The 21,731-nt window shown below is 36.1% G+C and overlaps 1 protein-coding gene across 4 annotated transcripts in view; it reads left to right on the top strand.

Moving 5' to 3' along the window:
• Positions 1 to 21,731, top strand: part of SOX6 (SRY-box transcription factor 6) — a 650,955-nt gene that overhangs the window by 95,391 nt on the left and 533,833 nt on the right. For all 4 annotated transcript variants that reach the window (XM_055142871.1, XM_004613574.2, XM_055142870.1 and 1 more), the window contains exon 2: positions 20,181 to 20,254. The gene's annotated coding sequence lies outside the window, so the exon portion shown is untranslated. The remainder of the gene's footprint in view (positions 1 to 20,180; positions 20,255 to 21,731) is intronic.

The raw sequence follows: 21,731 nt of genomic DNA, 5'->3' as shown, positions 1-21,731 counted from the left end.
TCCAACACCCATCCCTTTCCCAGTGTACATTTTCCACCACCAATGTCCACAGTTTTCCTCCTGCCACCTCCACCCCCCCATAGTCCCCCATGATAGACATTTTGAAGAATTGCTAAGTTTTTCATTTATAACTCATGTTTTAGGAAGAAGTTCTTAGTATCAACAAATAATGGATCATGTGATCATTATAATTTTCATAGATTGTGAATTTTTTGAAAACTTTGTTTTGATTTTGTTTTGTTTTTGAGCCATGTGTTCAGAGCTTACTTCTGGCTCTGCACTTATCACTCCTGATACTTGGAGCCACATGTGGTGTTGGGTATTGAACCTGAGTTGACCACATGCAAGATAAACACTCTGCTTGCTCTACTATGTCTCCAGCCCTTTAAAACCCTTTAAATATATTTTTAAGTTGAATCACTGTGAGATACACAGTTACAAAGTTCTTCATGGTTGAGTTTCAGTCATGCAGTATTCCAGCACCCATCCCTTCAGCAGTGTACATTTCCTGGCACCAATGTCTCTAGTTTCTCTCCTGCCACACCCCATCCTTCCCGGCTTGCCTCAGTGGCAGACACTTTTCTTCTCTCTTGTATCCCTCCTTTTGCTTTTAGACACCGTGGTTTGCAGTAATATTATTGAAAGGATATCATACATATCACTCTACATCCTTTCAATACCCAGTTCTTTCCAGAGTGATCATGTACATCCACACACGTTGACTTTGTCAAACCAGGAAAGTCTAGTTATTTCCAGCCCACCATTCTAGATTTAGCAATGCTGTTACTACTGATACCAGTTTTGATCATATTTTTTAATGTTTTTTATGATTGCAATTTGGTTTTAAAAGGTGTGCATTGCAACCATAAGTAAATATTAATCTACTTTGAATTTGAAATTAGGTTTTATTAATTAGCCATTGGCTTGCAATACTATAAAATTTCTGGAGTATAGCATCTCATCTACCTATGTGTAACTCACTCTGTGTCTGCCACCAAAGTTTTAATGCCTTTACACTACCAAAAGGACTCTGTCCATTCTTCCTGAGCTTTTAAAATTAATTAATTAATTTTTTAGAAGTAAGATACTGTGACTTATAATGCTGTTAAAGATACTTTCTCATGAATATAATTCGAATACCAAATCCACCATCAGTGTGCCCCCTCTCTCTCCCAAGGACCCCAAAACTCCTTCCTCCCATGTACTGCCCCAACCCCACACTTAATTGTGTGAATTAGTTTTCCCATTATTTTGTCTCTGTACATTTGTTGCTACCTTGCTGTGTATCTGTAGGTTCCACATATAAGAGAGATCATCCTGTATCTACCGCCTTCCTTCTTCACTCAGCATGATATCCTCTAGTTCCACATTGCTGCAAATTACATGATTTTATTTTTTCTTAGAGTTGCATAGTATTCCATTGTGTGTATATATCACAGCTTCTTGATCCATTCATCTGTAATTGGCATATAAATTGTTTTCATACCTTGGCAATTATACTAAGCCCAGTGATGAACAGATGTACATATATCTTTTCAGATTAATGTTTTTGTGTTTTGAGGATAGATGCCAAGAAGTTGTAATGCTGGGTGATATGGTTATTCTATTCCCATTTTTGATAGACCTCCAAATTGTTTTCCATTAAGGTTGAAACAGATGACATTCCTACCAACAGTGGTTGAGGATAGCATGAGCAAGCAGACACTGGTTGTTTCCAAACATTTGGATGCATTGCATACTTACTGGTATCATATGATATCTCATTGTTGCTTTTATTTGCATTTATCTAATCATGAATGATGATGAGCACTTTTTCATATGCCTGTTGGCTATCTGTAAGTCCTCTATGGGAAAATGCTAATTCATCTCATTTATGTATGGAGTCACTGAATTTTTCTGTTGTTTAATTTTGTGAGTGCCTTATAGATCTTGTACATTAATACTTTATCTGATGTATTGTGTGGAAATATTACATTCTACTCAGTAGGGTGTCTTGAATTTATTTTTTTTAAGTTTTGGGTCATACCCGGTGATTCGCAGGGGTTACTCCTGGCTCTGCACTCAGAAATTACCCCTGGTGGTGCTTGGGACCATAAGGGATGCTGGGAATCGAACCCGGGTTGGCTGAGTGCAAGGCAAATTCTCTACCCACTGTACTATAACTCCAGCCCTGGGTATCTTGAATTTCTTTCACTGTGAAAAAGCTTTTATTGGGGGGGGGAGCAGAGGAACACCCAGTGTATTCGAAGCTTATTCCTGTTTCTGCTGTGCTCAGACTTACTCTTGGCTCTGCACTCAGGGATCATTCCTGACAGATCTTGGGGGACCATATTGGGTGCCAGTAATCAAACCCGGGTCAGCGGCATGCTAGGCAAATGTCTCACCCACTGTACTATTATTTCAGTTCTCGCTGTGCAAACACTTTTAAATTTCACGTAGTCCCATATTTTAATTTTTCCTTTTTTGTCTTTGCCACTGTGGTTATCACCTTGAAGATTCTCCAGTGGTCAGTTTCCTTGAGAGTTCTGTCAATGTTTCTTTAATGTATTTTTATGGATTCTGGTCTTGTATTGAGATTTTTAATCCACTTTTGACTTTCCTTTTGTGAAGGATGTGCTCAGAGATCACTCCTGGTGGTACCCAGGAAACTGTATGTGGTACTGGCAGATTCAAACCAGGGTTAGTCCTGTGCAAGGCAAACTCCTTAACCCTGTCTCCCTGACCCTCAAGCTGTCTAGTTTTCCTTGGTTCAGTCTCACAAGGTAGATTGATTGAAGAATTGGCCAATTCCTTTTAAGTTCCAAATTTGTTGCATATAACATATAGGTATTCATGGGCTGGAGCGATAGCACAGCGGTAGGGCATTCGCCTTTCATGTGGTCGACCCGTGTTCGATTCCTCCGCCCCTCTTGGAGAGCCCAGCAAGCTACCGAGAGTATTGCGCCTGCACGGCAGAGCCTGGCAAGCTACCCGTGGCATATTTGATATGCCAAAAACAGTAACAGTAAGTCTCACAATGAGATGTTACTGGTGCCCGCTGGAACAAATCGATGAGCAACGGGATGACAGTGACAGTGACAGGTATTCATAGAAAAATCAAGTTATTATTAGGTTTGTTTATTAATAAATAATAAACAAATTATTTATTTGTTAAATAATAGTTATTATTAACAAATAATTTTTTAAAAGTTTGTTAAATAATAGTTATTATTTGGTTTTAGGCCACACCCAGCTGTGCATAGGGCTTACTCCTGGTTCTGTGCCAGGGATCATTCCTGTCAGTGTTTTGGGGGGCCATATGGGATGCCAGGATTTGAATCCACGTCAGCCACAAGCTAGGCAAGCATCTAATCCACTATACTAGCTCTCCAGCCCCTTTTAAGTTTTCTGGTAATTCGTAGGTATTTGTTATAATTTTGTCTTTTTAATTTTTGATTCTTCTAGTGAAGATTTTCTCTTTTTTAAATGAGCCTAATTAAGGGTTTGTCAATTTTGTTTATCTTTTTACAAAACCAACTCTTGGTTTTGCAGGTGAAAAAAAATCATAGTTTTTGGTTTCAGTTTCATTTATTACCACTCCTTTTGGTAGGAGTGGAGGGCTTAACAGAGTGCCCAGGGAGCCCTCAGACCTGCTCTAAGCAATATTTAGCTAAGTATTGTGGGTCTGGTGGCTCTGTGGTTACCTTTGTGTTCATGACACTTCCTGGGCTCAGTGCTGGGAGCTACCAGGCCTGTACGCTATAGTGCAATGGGAAATGTGGTTTGGGGAGTAGAAATGGGGACCTAGAATATGCAATGCATGTGCTTTAATCCTTTGAGCAATCTTCCTGGCCCCTACTTTCTCTAATTTAGGTTTTATTGTCTACTTAGGAAGTGGGTACAGTACTAGAAAAACAGAAATAGTTAAAACAGAAACAGTCCGTGCCCTCATGAAGAGTAAAGGCAGTTGAACAGAGGAGGAAGCCCTAAGGTTTGGGTGTCAAACTTTTGAGAAGAATTAATATCTAAGAGTCTTCTGTAATTTTTATGACTGTTTTCCTTTTGTTGATTCTGCTTCTGCTTTTCCTGGTTCCTTTAGACATGAAGTTTGGTTGTTTGAGACTTTTCTTGTTTATTGAAGTGGATTGATGTATTTACTTGGGAAGAATGTATATTGAGAGGAATGTCCTGATTTCTTTTAGGGTGACAATTGTGTATATATGAATAACTGGCCATTTACTTCATTTAAGGCTGTTGTTTTGTTATTAACTTCCTGTATAGGTGATCTAGCCAATGATATAAGTTGTGTGTTGAATTCCCTTGACTATTATTGTATTACTGTTACTATCATGCTTTAGTCTCTCCCTCCCTCCCTCCCTCCCTCCCTCCCTCCCTCCCTCCCTCCCTTCCTTCCTTCCTTCCTTCCTTCCTTCCTTCCTTCCTTCCTTCCTTCCTTCCTTCCTTCCTTCCTTCCTTCCTTCCTTCCTTCCTTCCTCTTTCTTTTTTTATTTTTCATCATTTGAATGATGACACTTTTAGGATAGAGAATTTTTTCATTTTTTCTTTGCTAAAAGTTTATTGATACTCTCAATTGCACAGCGGTTGGGCGTTTGCCTTTCACGTGTCCGACCCGTGTTCGATTTCTCCGCCCCTCTCAGAGAGCCCGGCAAGCTACCAAGAGTATGGAGCCCGCACAGCAGAGCCTGGCAAGCTACCAATGCATATTGGATATGCCAAAAGCAGTAACAATAAGTCTCTCTCAATGAGAGACGTTACTGGTGCCCGATCGACAAATTGATGAGCAACGGGATGACAGTGACAGTGACAGTCTACCGGGGTTTGATTCCTCCATCCCTTTTGGAGAGCTCGGAAAACTACTGAGAGTATCCCACCCGCATGGCAGAGCCTGGCAAGCTACCTGTGTCAAGAACAGTATGCCAAAAACAGTAACAACAAGTCCCACAATGGAGACGTTACTGGTGTTTACTCAAGCAAATTGATGAACAATGGGTGACAGTGCTGCAGTGCTATTACAAAAGTTTATTATTATTGTTGTTATTATTTTGGTCATACCTAACTGTGATAGGGCTTTCTTTTAGCTCTGCACACAGGGATAATTTCTGGAACTGCTTTGGGGACCATGTACAGTGCTGGGATTGAACCCAAATCAGCTGTGTACAAGGCAAGCACTTTACTACTGGCTCTCTCTTTGACCCCAGAAAGATTTTATCTTTTGAAATTGTGAATGCTATTCTACTCTCTCTAGTCCATAGAAAAATCTACTGAAAAATCTAAAGACTGGTCTAATTAACATGTAATGTTAACAATATTTAAATCTTACCAAAAAGTTTTATTGCATTAAAATATATATTCTAGTAATATGCTTCTAAAATTAATTGTAACAGCTTACAATTTATTTACCCTTTCCATTTTATTATTTTTAAATATTCCACTTAGTAGTATACTTTTTATTATTTCCTTTTGTCAGACTATGGCAAAAATACATATTTCAGTTTGTGGTGTGCCTGTTGATTTTGTTATTTTATACAGAAATAAAAAAATTTATTGTAGTCAATTTTTAATCTTTTCTGTGTTTTAAAGTCATGAAAAGAGACATAGTTCTTACCTCAAGATGGTAAGAACTTCTGGTCATTTAGATATTTTTTTAAAGATTGTGGGCTTTTGGGGTAGTTTATGTTTGAGAAAAATACACTTGGAATTTATTTTTCATAAAAATTCAATGTTATTTTCCCCAGTTTCTCCCTATTCCCAGCACTACATATTGAATAGAATATTTTATTGTTTCTTATTAATTTGAAATAATACATACCATACTTTAAATTCTTCTATAAACTCATTTATACATAACTTCTATTGCCTACTGACCTGCCTGTTATTTTTATCCTGAAAGTGTAGTTTTGTTTTTTTGTGTTTTGCTTGTAATATTTACATTACAAATTTTAAATGTAAAACTTATTTCAATTATTTTTTCCTTGGAAAAAAGTAAACTTGCATGTTTTATTTTTGAATAAATAATATAAATTTTGAATAAATATAAATTTTGAAATAACCTTTAAAAGTACTTATTTAAGCAATAACATTAATTTCCCTCCCCCGATGCTCATTGCAGATCCTCCGTTACCCATTTTTATTGACTCACCATGAGATACACAGTTACAGAGTTGTGCATGATTGGGTTTTAGTCATACAATGTTCCAACACCTATCTCTCCACCACTGTCACTGTTACTGTCACTGTCATCCCATTGCTCATCGATTTGCTCTAGTGGGCACGAGTAATGTCTCCATTGTGAGACTTTTTGTGACTGGTTTTTGGCATATAGAATACACCATAGGTAGCTTGCCAGGCTCTGCCATTTGGGCTCGATACTCTCGGTAGATTGCCGGGCTCTCTGAGAGAAGTGGAGGAATCGAACCCGGGTCAGCTGAGTGCAAGGCAAGTGCCCTACCCCCCTATGCTATCGCTCCAGCCCCACCAGTGTACATTTTTCACCACCAGTGCTCCTAGTTTCTCTTCTGCCACCCCCATCCCTTAGCTGCTCCAATGGTAGATAGTTTTCTTCTGTCTGTCTGTCTGTTTCCTATTAAGCATAGTTGTCCCTTCTCTGTCCTAACTGCACTCCCCCGACCCACTCTCCACCTGTCCCTTGTGGCAAGCTTCCAACCAGGGACCAATCTTCCTGGCCCTCATTTCTCCCATCTTTGGGTATTTAATCTCATACTAATAATAACATTTTGATCTTTAGAAAACTTCTCCTTAAATCTTGTATGTTTCCAGATGGTGTATGTGATATGCACAATCAATGTTTTCAGGTTTTTCTAAAAATGCTGGAAAAAAGTAAACTTACATGTTTTATTTTAAAGCTCATTTCAAAAATAAAATACGCATGTTTACTTCTTTCCAAGGAAACAATAATTGACATAAGTTTTACAAAATGCTCTGTAGCCCACTTGTCAATCTGTCTGAGTTGAATTATTCTTTGAAGCTACTCTGAGCTAGAAGATTCAGTTGGAGGCTTTGAATTATAGACTGATATGTGGACTTGGCATAGTATTTGTTCCCAGAGAACTTTGCTGGCAGAGGGGCAGAAGTAGGATCAGTGAACTGGGATGGCAGCATTTAGTATTTCCGGGGGCGGGTCAGGTTGAGGGAAGGCCCATGATTGACCTATAGAATCTGCTTAGTAATTATTGGTCTTTTTTATAGTGAAATTTGCAAAGCAGTGTTGAACAGGGTAAAATCTAGAATACGGATTTTAGTATAATTTCCTTTTACTGAGTAGTAAACAGAGAATTTATGCTTTCATTGCATGGACATAAGCCCAGTTAGAAATTTTGACTTAAAATGAAAGCTCTGTAGCTTATTTGCCATGTAGTTGAAAGTGAGGTATGTGTGTCTCCTTGCAAGTAAACTTGGGCACAGTTTTTGCTCAAATCCCTGATTTGTTTCATTTAATAAATGAGGCAATCTCAGATAGATGCCAGAGCAGATTTTGTCTGAACTTTACAGTGAAATCTTTAAATTGTTTTGAATATATAGTAAAAGGATAAGCAGAATTTCTCTGTATAAGTCTTTTAATTTAATTCTGTATTTTTTTTTTTTGAGTATAAGCACAAGATCTAATCAGGTCTGAGAAGGACTTATTCATAGTGTTGACGGACTTCCCCACCACGCAGTTATTGAATGTGAAGATGTGGGTAGCATCACCAAACACATAGTCCTAAGGTCATCTCCGCTTAACTCATTCTTTAAAAAGTGGGTGGTTATATTAGCAGCTGCTCATTGTGTAACTTCTGACTTGGGTATATTTAATGCAGTCTCAGTGAAAAAGGGAGAAATGGAATACTCTTTATACTCTTTCTCTCTTATAGAAGGCCTATTCTCTCTCTGTTTTATTCCTCATTCCTTTCCTCCCTTCTCTCATTTTTTCCCCTTTATTTCTTCATACCTGGCTGTGCTCAAGGGTTTACTCCCAGTCCAGAGCTCAGGAATTTCTCCTGGTAGGACCTTATACAGTGCCAGGGAATTAACCTGGGTACGCCGTGTGCAAGGCAAGAGTACTGTTTCTCTTGCCTCAAATTTGCTTTATTAACCTCATACTTTATTTAAGCTTGTAATAATTTGTTTCTACTCTTGTCAAATCCTTGAAGTTATCAACACTGCTTCATTCTTTTTTTTTTAGTGTTTAACATAATATCTGGCAGTCAGTATGAAATTACTAAGAAACTAAGATTTACTCTCAGAAATAAGACTCTTAGAAAATTCTTCCCTTGTTAATGTTTTTTTCTTGTTTTCCTCTTTTAGCATTTCTCTGCTTTTCAATTTCTGTAATGAATTGAAAAATGCCTAAAAAATATAAAGTAGAACATGATGTTATACAGCAAGTTCAGATCATATTAACTTTCTGTCTTCACATAAATTGTTTTGGGTTTAATCCAGTTGATAATGCAGCTGTTGTTTTTATAAGCTCATTCTGAGTACATATTTGTACAACAGGCGGTGTCATCTCATCTAAGTAACTTAGTGTTATTTGCCTGATACTTTAAATTACAGAGTTCCATTACAGAACTCATTATTTGTGGTTAAGAGGGAGTGGTACTAAGTGGTAACAAGAGTTTCTTAAAGTGAATTTTTAAATAGACCCTATTTAAATGTCTTTAAATTTATCTTGACTTAACTGTCTAGAAGTTCAAAGTACAAAGAATTTTCCTCCTTCATTTCTCCATCAGACTACTCTATAAAAGGCAAAGAATGATTATAAAATATGGACTTAAAAAGTTAATTTTTATTTTTAAGAGTTTGTTAAATGATTGTTCTTTAGTTTTAATTATTGTTATAATCTTTGGTGCCAAAATTGAACCCTGGGCTAAATTCTTGGCCAGTGATTTTTTTTGAAATGTTCTACATTTTTATTCTATTTTGTGAGCAGACTCATAAAGAAAAAAATAACCTCAGCAGCAATAGAATCTTCTCTTCTTTCTGAGTGGGATAATGCACCACAAATGTAGAGATTGTACTAATTATAATATTTTTCTAATAATGAATCAAAATTGTCAATTTTTGGAAATCTGGGATTGTGCTTAATCATTTTGCATCCCAGAGATATAAATACATGCTCTGTACTCTGTGGGCTCTTGGAAATGTTAATTGAATTGCTCGAGAATTGCTTGTATCATTCCTAAAACAGACAACACAGCCCAAAATCCTTCAGTGGGTAAGACAAAATTGAAGTTAAATTCATCTCTGATTTCTAATCCCATATTAAATTTCTGATAGTTTTTAAAAGTTGGATTTATGAAATCACCTTTTTGTATAAGAGAAGACATTTTATAGTTATAAAGTTTTCATTTTTCAGAGGAGTTTTTATGAGCCTATACACATTTAGTATACTTTTCTTTTTGCCCAGCAGTTATTGAATTGGAGTGTTCTAGGAATTACCTGGAGGTGATATTTAAGAATAGATTCCTAAGTGAGACTCTCAGAATTACAGAGTCAGTAGGTTTTGGTGGGACCCATCTGTATTTTAACAAATTATTTCAGAAACATTCAAAGTGATTCTGATATGTAAGGTAATTGAAGATCCCCTTTTGAGTCCTGCTCACTTTTTTTCTAGTCCTGCTCACACGAATCTTCTCTAACTTTTGTTTATAAATGTTTATATATGTTTGAACTCAATAGTCTGTAAAAAAATTTGAGATATTAAAAATAAAATAAGAGGGAGAAGAAGTATATTTTGCTAAAAGAAGATGATATGAAGAACACTTTGTTAAGAAATGAGGTGACACGAAGAGATAAAAGAGAGCCAGTTTACTGACATCTCAGGGGCTGGAGTGAGAGTACAGGAGTTAAGGTGCTTGTCTTGCACATGGCTGACCTGAGTTCAAATCCTGTACTGCAAATGGTTCCTTGAGTCCTTTCAGGATGCATGTGTGTGTGTGTGTGTGGGGGGGGGTTGTTGTGTGTGTATCTCATGTTTCTTTTTGATCTACTGCCATTTTTTTAATTCTGACCAAGCTATCTTTTGCTATTTTCTCTATATAACTATTGATATTTCCCCCCCTGTGGTCAATGTTTCAAAATTTAAATTTTGGATATTGAGTCACGCAATGATTTTGTAACTAACATTTGGAAACTTATAGTCCATTTGGTCCTGATCAATAGCAAAAATATGTATTTAAATGTGGAAGATAGGCTGGTTTCTTCTTCTGACTTATCTCATTTTATCTTTTACTAAGACACTAAATTGTGTTGACCATTCACATATAGATCCTTTTGAATTGCTATTTCAAAATAGCAGTACAGCTTGGACAGTTGTAAAAATGTGTGCCATTTAGGCAATTTTGATATATTGTTGCACTATGCATGCTGGCATCAGTGTATTGGTGACTAAAGAAAGGAAACAGAACTGGGTATGGATAAAACTTAATGCTATGAAATCATATTGTAATAGAGACAAGAGGAGAATAGTTCTTGAACACCATCTGCAACCATACTGATTTTGATAATAGCCTTCGTGGAGCTTTTTTGTTTTTTGCTTTTTTTTGGGTCACACCCGGTGAGGCACAGGGGTTACTCCTGGCTCTGCACTCAGGAATTACTCCTGGCAGTGCTCGGGGAACCATATGGATACTGGGAATCGAACCTGGGTCTGTCGCATGCAAGGCAAATGCCCTACTCGCTGTGCTACCGCTCCAGCCCCTCGTGGGGCTTTTTAAAAACAATAAAAACTCTATGCTCTCATGGAAAGAAATAGATTGAAGGGGAGAAGAGATTGATGAGAAGCAACAGGGACAGAGATCAAGGGAATTCAGGTATATTCATGATATTAAGGAATGATAGACCTAAATATCCAAACTACAGTGTCAACAACACTGAATCCATGAGACCGAGACTTTAGTAACCAAAGTTAAAAGATGCCTGTCAAGAGGGCACACTGGGTTTGGAGTGAGGGGTGGGGTGGGGATGCCTTAGGAGAGGGAACCTGGGAACATGGTGGAAGGAAGTTGACACCGGTGGTGGGATGGGAAATGGAACATTGTATATCAAAAACCCAACTTTGAAAAACTTTGTAACTCACAAACTTTAATAAAGTTTGGAAAAAAGAAACTAAAAAAAACTCCAGGCACATGCCAGGAAATTTTGGTTTAGTATCTTTGGGGCAGAGTCCTGAAGTAAATTTCATTAAAAAATATCTTTCTAAGGCATTATCTGGCTGTTTTGGTACACATTTTTACAAGGCAAAGAGCATTCAGCTTTATCTCTGACATCTCTAGCAACAGATTTCCGTTTTACAAAGCAACTTATTCCATAACTTTTAAAAGCCATTTCAAGGAGCTAAAATCCACCATAAGGGGAATTCCCATACATTAGTATTATTCTTTCTTTTGAGCAGAAAAAGATAAATAACTTTCAAGTGATGTTTGCCATATCTTACTCACTGTGCTAGGTATTGCCAGCTCTTTTTTTTGGCTTGAAAATATTTTAATAAACTCCGTATCTGTAAAGTGGACTATGAGGGCTAGGAACGCAGTTAGCAAAATATCCATGAACCCCTGAGATCATTTCAAGGAGTCTGAAAAGTCAAAATTATTTTCATCATGATACTGAATAGCTCTTTGCCCTTTTCACTCAGTTGACATTTATATTGAGGAGGCAAAGCAATTTTGGGCAAAAATACTGACGCCTTAACACAAATCAAATCTATGTCGCCATTATGTTAGTTGTTATGTCATTATTTTTCTTATTTTGGTTTTTGGGCCACATCCAGCAGTGCTCAGGACTTACTCCTGACTCTGCACTCAGGGATCACTCCTGGCGGAACTGGGAGGGATGACCATATGGAGTGATGGCGATCGAATCCTGGCTCAGCCACGTGCAGAGCAAGATCCTATCCTCTGTATTTTTACAATCGTTAAACTTGGAGGTGGGGAGAGGCCGTTTTTGGACTGGAGAGATAGTATACTGGGAAAGGTGCTTACTTTCACACTAGAAAGATGGGTTCCATTCCCGGGACCCCACCAGAATGATCATTGCATGCAGACCCAGGAGTAAATCCTGGAGCACTGCTAGATGTGGAAATTTTCTTGAGGAAAATAATTTGTGTGATTGAGTTGCAAATTGAACTGCTTCTCTCTCTCTCTCTCTCTCTCTCTCTCTCTCTCTCTCTCTCGTAGTGGGGGATATCTTTTGGGTCACACCTGGGAGTTCTGAGATCTACTGTTGGCTTGGTGTTCAGGAGCGTGTGGGGCTAGGGAGGGAATTCTGGGCTCCTGCATGTAACACATACACTCCAGCCCATTCAGCTTATTGCCTGAGTAGATCTTGTTATATTTATATAGAACATTGTTTTTACTTGAAAGAATGACTAACAGTTGCTCAGTGGTTACTCAGATGCTTGGCAGACATATTCTCAAACATTAGCAAAGTGAGTCTGCTATTTAAGAAAAACAACTGAACCTTGTTAATAAATTTTGAACTTTGAAGAGGAAAATTAGTAGTTGGGGAAACTTGTGTCCATCACTATGAATTCAATGTCTTCCAGTTACTTAATAACTTTTTTGATAAGATTTGCGATGATGGTAGCAAATGTACTTTTTAAAATATTGAATAATGAAATATATCAACATTTTGAAGATCAGTGAGCCAGTGCTTTCCAGTCAACCCCCCTCCCCCATGCACTAAGTCACAAAATCACGCATAGGTAAAAAATAAGTATGAAAGGTGTTTGTTTTAAATAACACTACAAAAAGTTCATTGATATTTAGGCTGTAGATTCTGCAGTGCAGTTAACCTTTGAGAAATTATTACTTGCTACATTATGGTAAAGTATTAATGAAGAACAAATGCAACCATTTCCAAAAGCTACTTAAACACTATCTCTTTTCAACTTTATATCTGTGGAATATGGATATTATTTACACACTTTTATCAAATTAACATATCACAACAGATTGAATGCAGTAGTACCTATGAGAATCTAGCTGTCTTTGATTAAGTCAGAGATTTTAGAGATTTGCAAAAAAATACAAAACAATACCAATCTTCTACATTTTTGTTTTTTTCAAGCACGTTTATATATTTAAAAAGTTTGTTATGTATGCCATCATTGAGTGATTATTTAATCAAAGTAATCACATTTATTTTAAATTAAAATGATAATTTTTTAAATTTAGCTTCTAATAAATATTGATAAATGTAAGTATGGTTCTTAGGGACTTTCAATAACCTTTATAAATGTAAAGGAATCTTGAGACCAAAGAGTTTGAGAACCAATAGATGACCTGATCTCTAACATTCATTTTAACAAGTTTTAGAACGTGCCACCCCTCTAAAATAATCTGGCTCCTATCAGGTTTTTAAGTTATTCTCTGAATTAATGCTAATCTGTCTTAAAAATTGTGATCATGAATACTGAAATAATTTTAAAATTGTGTTTTGAATGCATTGAATTATTGAATACACTCTTTGGAATAGTTTTCAATAATAATGGTCCTTGAATATCTTTAAGACTAGTAGAAATTTATTTTCCTTTGAGGAAATCGATTCTTGTTTCTATAAAAAGAAGTCTTGGACTAGGTAACATTTCACTTTCCACTTGGCATCTTAGAAATATCCTTATTTTTGCCTTAGAAAAGTGTTTGCAAATCCTCATCCACTGTGGTAGAAATGTTATCTGGTTTGGTCTCTATGGAAAATAATATGCAGATTTCTCAGGAAATTAGAAATTGAGTTTTCACATCACCCAATAGATTCACTTCTGTATCCCAAGAGTCCAAAACATAATTAAAATTTTCTTTTTGCACTTCTCTGTTCATTGCAAAACTATTTATAATTGCCAAGATCAGGAAACAATCCAAGTGCAAAAGAATAATTGAGTGGATAAAGAAATTGTGGTGTGTGTGTGTGTGTGTTTGTGTTTGTGTGTGCATGTGTGCACAATGGAATTCTGTTGATCTGTAAGAAAAGATAAAACCATTCAACTCACTGCTATGTGAATGGAATTAGAGAGTATCATGTTAAATGATGTCAATCAGAAGGAGAGGGACAAATATAGAATGATCTCTCTCATGTGGGATATATAGAAACACAGAGGGAATAACAAGCAGCCAATGGCATTCAGAACTGAGTTTGCCAAAGGTGGGAGGGGATCCAGTGGCGACTTTGGTGGAAGGACACTGACACTCAGGTGACAGGTGTGGTATTGGAACACCTGAGATATTTGTTTATTTATTTGTTTTAATTTAAGTTTACTTTAGACTTAATGATTTACAGTACTGTTAGTTGTAGGGTTTCATGCATAAAACATTCCTGCGGCACATCCTTCCCACCTGACTGGTGGGTCCTTCCACCAGTGTTCCTATGTCCACCCCCCATACCCATCTCTTCTGCCTTCATAAAATACTAAAGACCAGTTCCAGCTCTCAGTTTCTTTTGCCTTTGCTATGCCTAAATTTTATTTTTAAAACAATACTATGTTTAAATTAAAATTAAAGAGAAAATCTATTTCCCAACGTGGGTGATAACACCCCTTGGGACATGCTGGAATTATGGGGGTGGGTGGGTGCTTAGTGGGTGCGAATGCGATGGAGGAGCACTTCCTGTTTGTTTCCTTAAATGGGGCAACTCTCTAGGGGGGGTGCTGAATACATTTTTCCTGAAATGAGGCTGGTAGGCCAGGTAATTCTGGGAATGAACCTCTACTATAGGAGACTTAAATATCAATAACAAAACCGTCATTTTACATTCACTACTGTGGTCTTAATGATTAGCAATTGTATCAAAAAATTGAGCATTAGCTTGGATTCTGTTTCTTTGAAAGTTAAATTTTGCATATCATTTTTTATAGTAAATTCAAATTCTATATAATTTAGCAGAGGAGTTTTAAATTTCATGTCCCTTCTCCCTTCCTCTCCCTCCATTCCCCTTTCTATTTGCTATGCAAAGGGCAAGATATCTGTTCAAAAGTTAATTTAGTTATTTTAATTCAGTGGCTTATTATGTATAACATTATTAAATCATTTAATTAAAAGTTATTTATTTATCAACATGAAATTTAAGCATCTGATACAATAACAATGTAAAAATAGACATACTTTTGTTACAGTTGTTTTTGTAAGCACTTTAATTTTTTTTTCTTTTTGAGTTACACCTGGTGATGCTCAGGGGTTACTCCTGGCTCTGCATTCAGGAATTACTCCTGGCGGTGCTCAGAGGACCGTATGGGATGTTGGGAATTGAACCCAGGTTGGCCATGTGCAAGGCAAATGCCCTACCCGCTGTGCTATTGCTCCAGCCCCTACTTGAATATTTTAAAGGTCACTTAATCCAACTTTGCATTTAATACTTGAAATATGAAATGAAAATAATGGACAAGGATTATAAAAACAAATAGGTGTGGCCCAGAGATAGTTTTAGCAGAATTAAAACTTTTCGCTTGAAAGCTTTTAAAGTCTAATTAAATAGGGAGGCAGCAATGTTTTTATTTGCTATTTACCTTTGATCTATTCTCTATTTTGGGTAGAGTGAGGTATGTTTTTCTGAAAATTGCTTATGATTTCTTTATTTGATGTCAAGATACTTGTTTGACATTGCCTTCTATTTCAGAGATATTTTTAACTGATATTAATATTTGCTTTTCTTGCCAGATTAATAAGAAGTAATTCGGGATTTGGGTGACTTATTTTGAATGTAAAGTGTTAAACTGAATTTTAAAATAAACATTATTGTTTTGGGGCAAATTAGACATATTAAGTAAAAAAAGAATGTAAATAACATTAACTTGTAAGAATAAGCAAATAACTGTATCTCAATGTTAACTTTTTTTTTTCTTGCTTTTTGGATCACACCCGGCGATGCTCAGGGGTTACTCCTGACTCTGCACTCAGGAATCACTCCTGGAGGTGCTCAGGGGACCATATGGGATGCTGGGAATCAAACTCGGTCTCATGCAAGGCAAATGCCCTACCCACTATCGCTCCAGCCCCTCAGTGTTAACATTTTATTTGGGCTGGAGCTATAGCACAGTGGGTAGGGCATTTGCCTTGCACATGGCTGACCCAGGTTCAATCCCCAGCATCCCATATGGTCCCCTGAGCACCGCCAGCAGTAATTCCTGAGTGCAGAGCCAGGAGTAACCCCTGAGCATTGCCAGGTGTGACCCCAAAAGCAACAAAACAAAACATAACATTTTAAATTATGCTTTTTGAAACATGCATGTGTGTATATATTTTCTATAAATTTATTTTATTTTATTTGCTTTTTTTGGTCACTCCCAGTGATGTTCAGGGGTTACTTCTGGCTCTGCACTCAGGAATCACTCCTGACCGTGCTCAGGGGACTATATGGTATGTGGGCAATCCCACCTGTCAGCTAAGTGCAAGGCAAACACCCTACCTGTTATACTACCACTTTGACCCTGCAAAATTAATTCATTTTGAGAGAGAGAGAGAGAGAGAGAAAGAGAGAGAGAGGAAGAGGGAAGTGTGTCACAGAGGCAGGTGAGGGGATAGGGGAGCAGGAGGTAAACTGGGAACACTGGGGCCATTAGTGGCGAGAATGTACACTGGTGAAGGAATGTGTGTTGTAATATTATGTAACTGAAATTCAATCTTGTAATTGTATCTCACTGTCATTCAATTACAAAAAAATAAAAAAAAAGCTTTTCAGGAGTAAATTCATGGTTTTATTTTAAAAATACTCTATTTGTAATTAATATATAATTGACTTATAAAATTTATTGGTTTCAGGTATATAATATAATTTTATTTATAAAATAATTTCATGTTGATACTGTCCAGTGTAGTTGTAAACCACAGTCAGTGAGTGAGCAAACAAAAATGGAACAATTCGTGGGTGCTTGAGTGTTCATTTTACCTAATAAGATTTTTCTAAAACTGATGGTTAATTGCTCTGGCATTTCCTCCACTATCTTTATATTTTTGTGTATACCTCAAGATCAAAGTGCTTGAGTGGACAGTTTTGTTATTTTGGAGAAATATCTTTTCCAGCCTAAAGTTTTCTAATTCATAAAAAATTAGCCACTTCAAGTTCTGTTTACTCTGAAATTTGCTTGTTTATTTTTTAACTCTCCACATATGTAATTTTGCATTAATCTTTACTTTATCTTAATCATAATGAACTCTGTGATCTTTAGTTTATACTTTTTAAGTTGTTTGCTCCAAAATTCATTAGTAATGTAAATGTAAGTTGATAATGAGGTTTAGAGTTACTTTCAATATAGGTGATAAGACTGCAGTGACATGACAAATGAAATTTATCGGTTTCATGTCGTGTATTTAAAATATTAGTTACCTTGAGACTGTAATCTTGTTCCAAATTTAAAATATTTTCTTATACCTTAACTCTAAAATATACAATGATTTTAAAAATATTATACATATATAAGTCACAGTATTTTCTAGATGCTAATTTAATTTTGTCTCCATAGTTTACATGCAAATGACAGAGTGAGGTGCATTGGGTATATTGCATAATTACAATTTTTCTTTTAAAAAGAATAGTTGCTAGAAAGACAAGGTAAATTATTTAAAAAAACATATGGATGTTGATGAAACTGGAGTAAGGAAGGCCTGAAATTTCATTCTGCATTGAGAGAATGTCTGGTGAAGAAATTGAATGGTTATCTAAGCCATTGATACTTGAAGTTGTCCAAATGGTTAGAATGATTTAATCTATTAATCATGACAAGAAAAACTTATCAGGAGAAAACATATTTGGGCTGGGGAATTCTACAACATATCAATTTAATTTCAGATGCTAATAGCTAATCAATTATGGCCACTTATGGAACACACTGATTGAAACAGTAGTTCGTACAGATGAGGTTGATCAAGATTCATTTTTTTCTCAAAATAAACTTTATATAACTATAGCTAGATAACTCTCTAGCTATCTCTAGCTATCTAGTTAATTAACCTAGATATCTAGTTAACTATTTTAGCTTTTTAGTGACTGTAATTCTTCAGAATCTTGGAGAGTTTTGGACTAAATCAGGAGTCTAAAGTCTCTATTATTTTCACTGACTGCTACACATAACCATTTTTTTGTTGTTGTTTTGGTGAGACTATGGTCTTTGTAACATTTTCTTTGTCTTCATAGATCTGGAAATGTGCTCTATTTAGATGAATAACAACAAAATACCAAAGTATTTAATTTTTAAAAGACTATCTTTTCCACAGATACGTAAAAGAATTAATAGTATTAATAGTTATATAGTGATGCATTTTAAATTTACATAAAATTTATACATCCTACACATACACAATTTAATAAAAGGGAGAATAAAAATTTTAAAGAAAATTTGAAAACACCCATAAAAGTATAAAAGTAGTCAATCTGCCTTTTAATGCCTAAGAATTCTAAAGAGAGAAAACCATAGCTATTTAGAAACATAAGTGACTCACTATGTTACTTACAACTTCTTACAAGGCTGGTTATGTGTGTTTGGGTTGCATCTGTTACCTCTTCAGCAAGAACTAAGCTGTGTGTAAGCAAAAAATTTTGGATCAAATTGTGGCTCATACAGATTGCACTGTATATAGCCTAAGTTGTTTTAATGGGTTCCATGCCTTTAGGTTGATCAAAAACTGCATTTAAAAAAATATAGGAGTACTACTATTTATTCAACCACTGATTAAGCTGACTGAAGCAGGCATGAACTCCACATTTCTTTTTTTAATAAAATTTTTATTAAGGGGCTCGAGGCATAGCACAGCAGGTAGGGTGTTTGCCTTGCATGTGGCCAACCTGGGTTTGATTCCCAGCATCCCCTATGGTCTCTGAGAACTGCCAGGAGTAATTCCTGAGTGCAGAGCCAGGAGTTACCTCTGTGCATTCAAAAAGCAAAAAAAAAATTACTGAATATCCATGAGATGGACTATTACAAACCTGTTCATGACTGGGTTTCGGTCATACAATAATCCAACAAGCATCCTTCCACCATTGTACATTTCCTACCACCGATATCCCCCATTTCCCTTCCATCATCTCCCAACACCCCAGCTCCCACCCTTAATCTGCCTCTATGACAGGCACTTTTCCTCTTTCTTTCTCCTTTTGTGCATTATGGGTTGCAATACAGGTATTAAGAAGTCATTGTGTTTATTAGGGGTGTTCAGTATTTTTATTGGGAGGGAAAGGCTGGAGTAGCTCTTTAACTAGGTGACAACTTTGGGGTATGAATGTGACTGCGGAGGCTTCCAGAAGTACAGGGAGGTGGGGGAAGGTAATCCATCCCGATCCTGAGAAAGCCTGGAGATTTCAGTCACAAAACCCGCAAACTGAAATTTTCAGCAGATTATATCTTGGTGAGGTTTGTCCTGAGACATTGGAGTCCTGCTGGGGGCATGGTGGTGATTTTGGATTGTGGGAGCAAATGGCTGACCCATTCCTTTCTGATTTACCCTGGTCCGTTCAGCTTTGTGCCGTTCCTAGATTAATTGTGTCTGTTGATCTCTTTTGAGATTTATTTATGGGTTCTCTGAAGCACAGCCGATATATGAGCTTGTATAATTGAGCTGGAGGTGGTTTATGGGCATGGCTCCCGCCTATCTAACTTCTGGCTGCTTAATTTCATGGGAAACTTAGTCCCGAATTGTTAGGATCTGGCCAGAGGTTCAGCGGAAATTTTGGGTTTTCAGGAAGCCTGAAGGCACCTTCAGGCTGCTGATGCACTCATCCCACGGGTACAGGTTGACTTGCTGATGGCACAAATCCACCCTCCCCCCCATAAACTGCATTATTTCATGTTTACTCTCTACAAAGTATTCTTGTTGGACATATATGAGGTACTTTTTGTAATGCTAATTAAGTTTAACTTGCAGATATATAGTAAACATGTTTTCAAATATAGTTTATTGGCCTTTATCACTCTAATTTTTCTCCACATTCCTTTTACTTATTCATACTTCTAAACATGGGCTTTATTAGTAAAAATCTTGGAAGAGCCGTAATTGATGGAGCTGTTGTATTCCCAGATGTAGAACTATAGAATAATTGTTGCTTTGGTATTATCATTGTGAGAAATGTTGTTAGAGAAGATGAGGGAAAACTGAATGAGTTAAAAATAGTGTAACATAGCCAGAATGTTAATTTCTTTAATGAAGGACATAAATGTAATTTATTTATTCTTTTAACTTTCATTTATCCGTCTCAATTTTTAGGTCACTTTCATGAATTCAAAGGCAACTTACCAGTGAATTCTGGGTGCTGGGGCTGAATTTTTTTGTGCGTATTTGTAAGTATTAATTTATCACTATTATTTTTGCGTCATGAAACAGTTATAGTTTATAGACAGATTCTTATTTTTGGTGAATTTTAGCTAGTTTCATGTTTTTCATGTGTTATATATTTTTAATATTTTCTTATAAGGAATGTAGGGTAAATCAGCTGGTTAAAAGCCTGTTTCTTGTAATTTTTAAATGCAGTGATACAATGGCAGGCCTATTATAATAGGTGAAAAAAAATCAAATGGAATTCTTTGAAGATGGGGCTTAATTATAGGACTTTATTACCTCAAAGGGGGTCTGTATACATATGAATAATTTACCCTGATAATTTCTTGCAGGTTTCTGGTTTCCTGAACTTGAGAAGTGTATGTGTTTGTGCTAATAGTAAAAATTATTAAATGATAAGAATTCAAAGAGCTATCACTAAATGAGTAAATTGCATATTAAGAACCAAACCCCCAAACAATTAATACATAGTTCATAGAAAAATGTAAGTTTCTTTCTGCCTTTTTCACCATCCACCAAAGACCATTTTATTTAAATGGTGCTTTGGAGAAGTATCATTATATAGATAAGCAGAAGATAAATATCAAGACAAAAGTAGAATGAATTTAATGGAAAATTAAAATACTTCTTTTTGGGGAAGGGTGCAGTCGTCAAACCCAGGTTTTCATGTGTGAGACACATTCTGTGTTACTGAATATCCTTAGCTTCCTAATTTGATTTGTATTTATCTATGTACCACGTTGGCATCTAAGAGTTTGTACATTTGCTAACCAAAATACAGGACACTTTATTTCTTAGTACTCTCCTGTAAAGGAGTTTTAGACTGTTTTTCCAGGAAAGTAACTGGGAAAAAGATCATTGTAAATTAGAGCTTACACAATTCAGTATAAAAGCAAAGAATAGTGAAAATTTATTTCAAGCAAGCTATACTTTTCTGTTTTAGAGTAGCATTGATTAGGACAGTCATTTTGAACCAAGTTAACAAAAGTGGACATGAATGTTTTAGTTTAATCCTTTTTATATATTGTTAATGTTTAAGAAATGAGTAACTTATTTTTATGAAACTATCAATATTTTACTATTTGAGGACAATTCTAATTTTAAATACAAAGAATTAAGCTTCACAGTTTGTTTGACTAAGCATAAGCTTTCAATTTGAGGAGGTTCTCATAGTCAGGATTAGAGGCAAAGAAGATGGAGAAGGAAATGTGTGTCTGAAGGACTCTTGTGAAAGAGGATGGTCCCAAGGAGATGAGCTTATCCTATTAGAATCTAATAATATTTTAGTTGCTTTTTCTTTTCATTTACCTCTTCTCTCTTTTTTTATGTCATTTAGTCATTCCCTTTACTTTTTTTAAGGTTTATTAAAATAAAAACAATAAATATAAGACATTTGTCAGCATTTCAATGAAGATAACTTTCGTTTAGAATCGTTTACATTTCTCATCACCAAAAAGCTGTTTCCAGAATTCTTCACTT

The sequence above is a fragment of the Sorex araneus genome, chromosome 6 (genome assembly GCF_027595985.1).
Source record: "Sorex araneus isolate mSorAra2 chromosome 6, mSorAra2.pri, whole genome shotgun sequence".
Classification (NCBI taxonomy): domain Eukaryota; kingdom Metazoa; phylum Chordata; class Mammalia; order Eulipotyphla; family Soricidae; genus Sorex; species Sorex araneus.
Note: the sequence above shows the minus strand (reverse complement) of the source record. Positions and strands in the feature narration are given on the sequence as shown.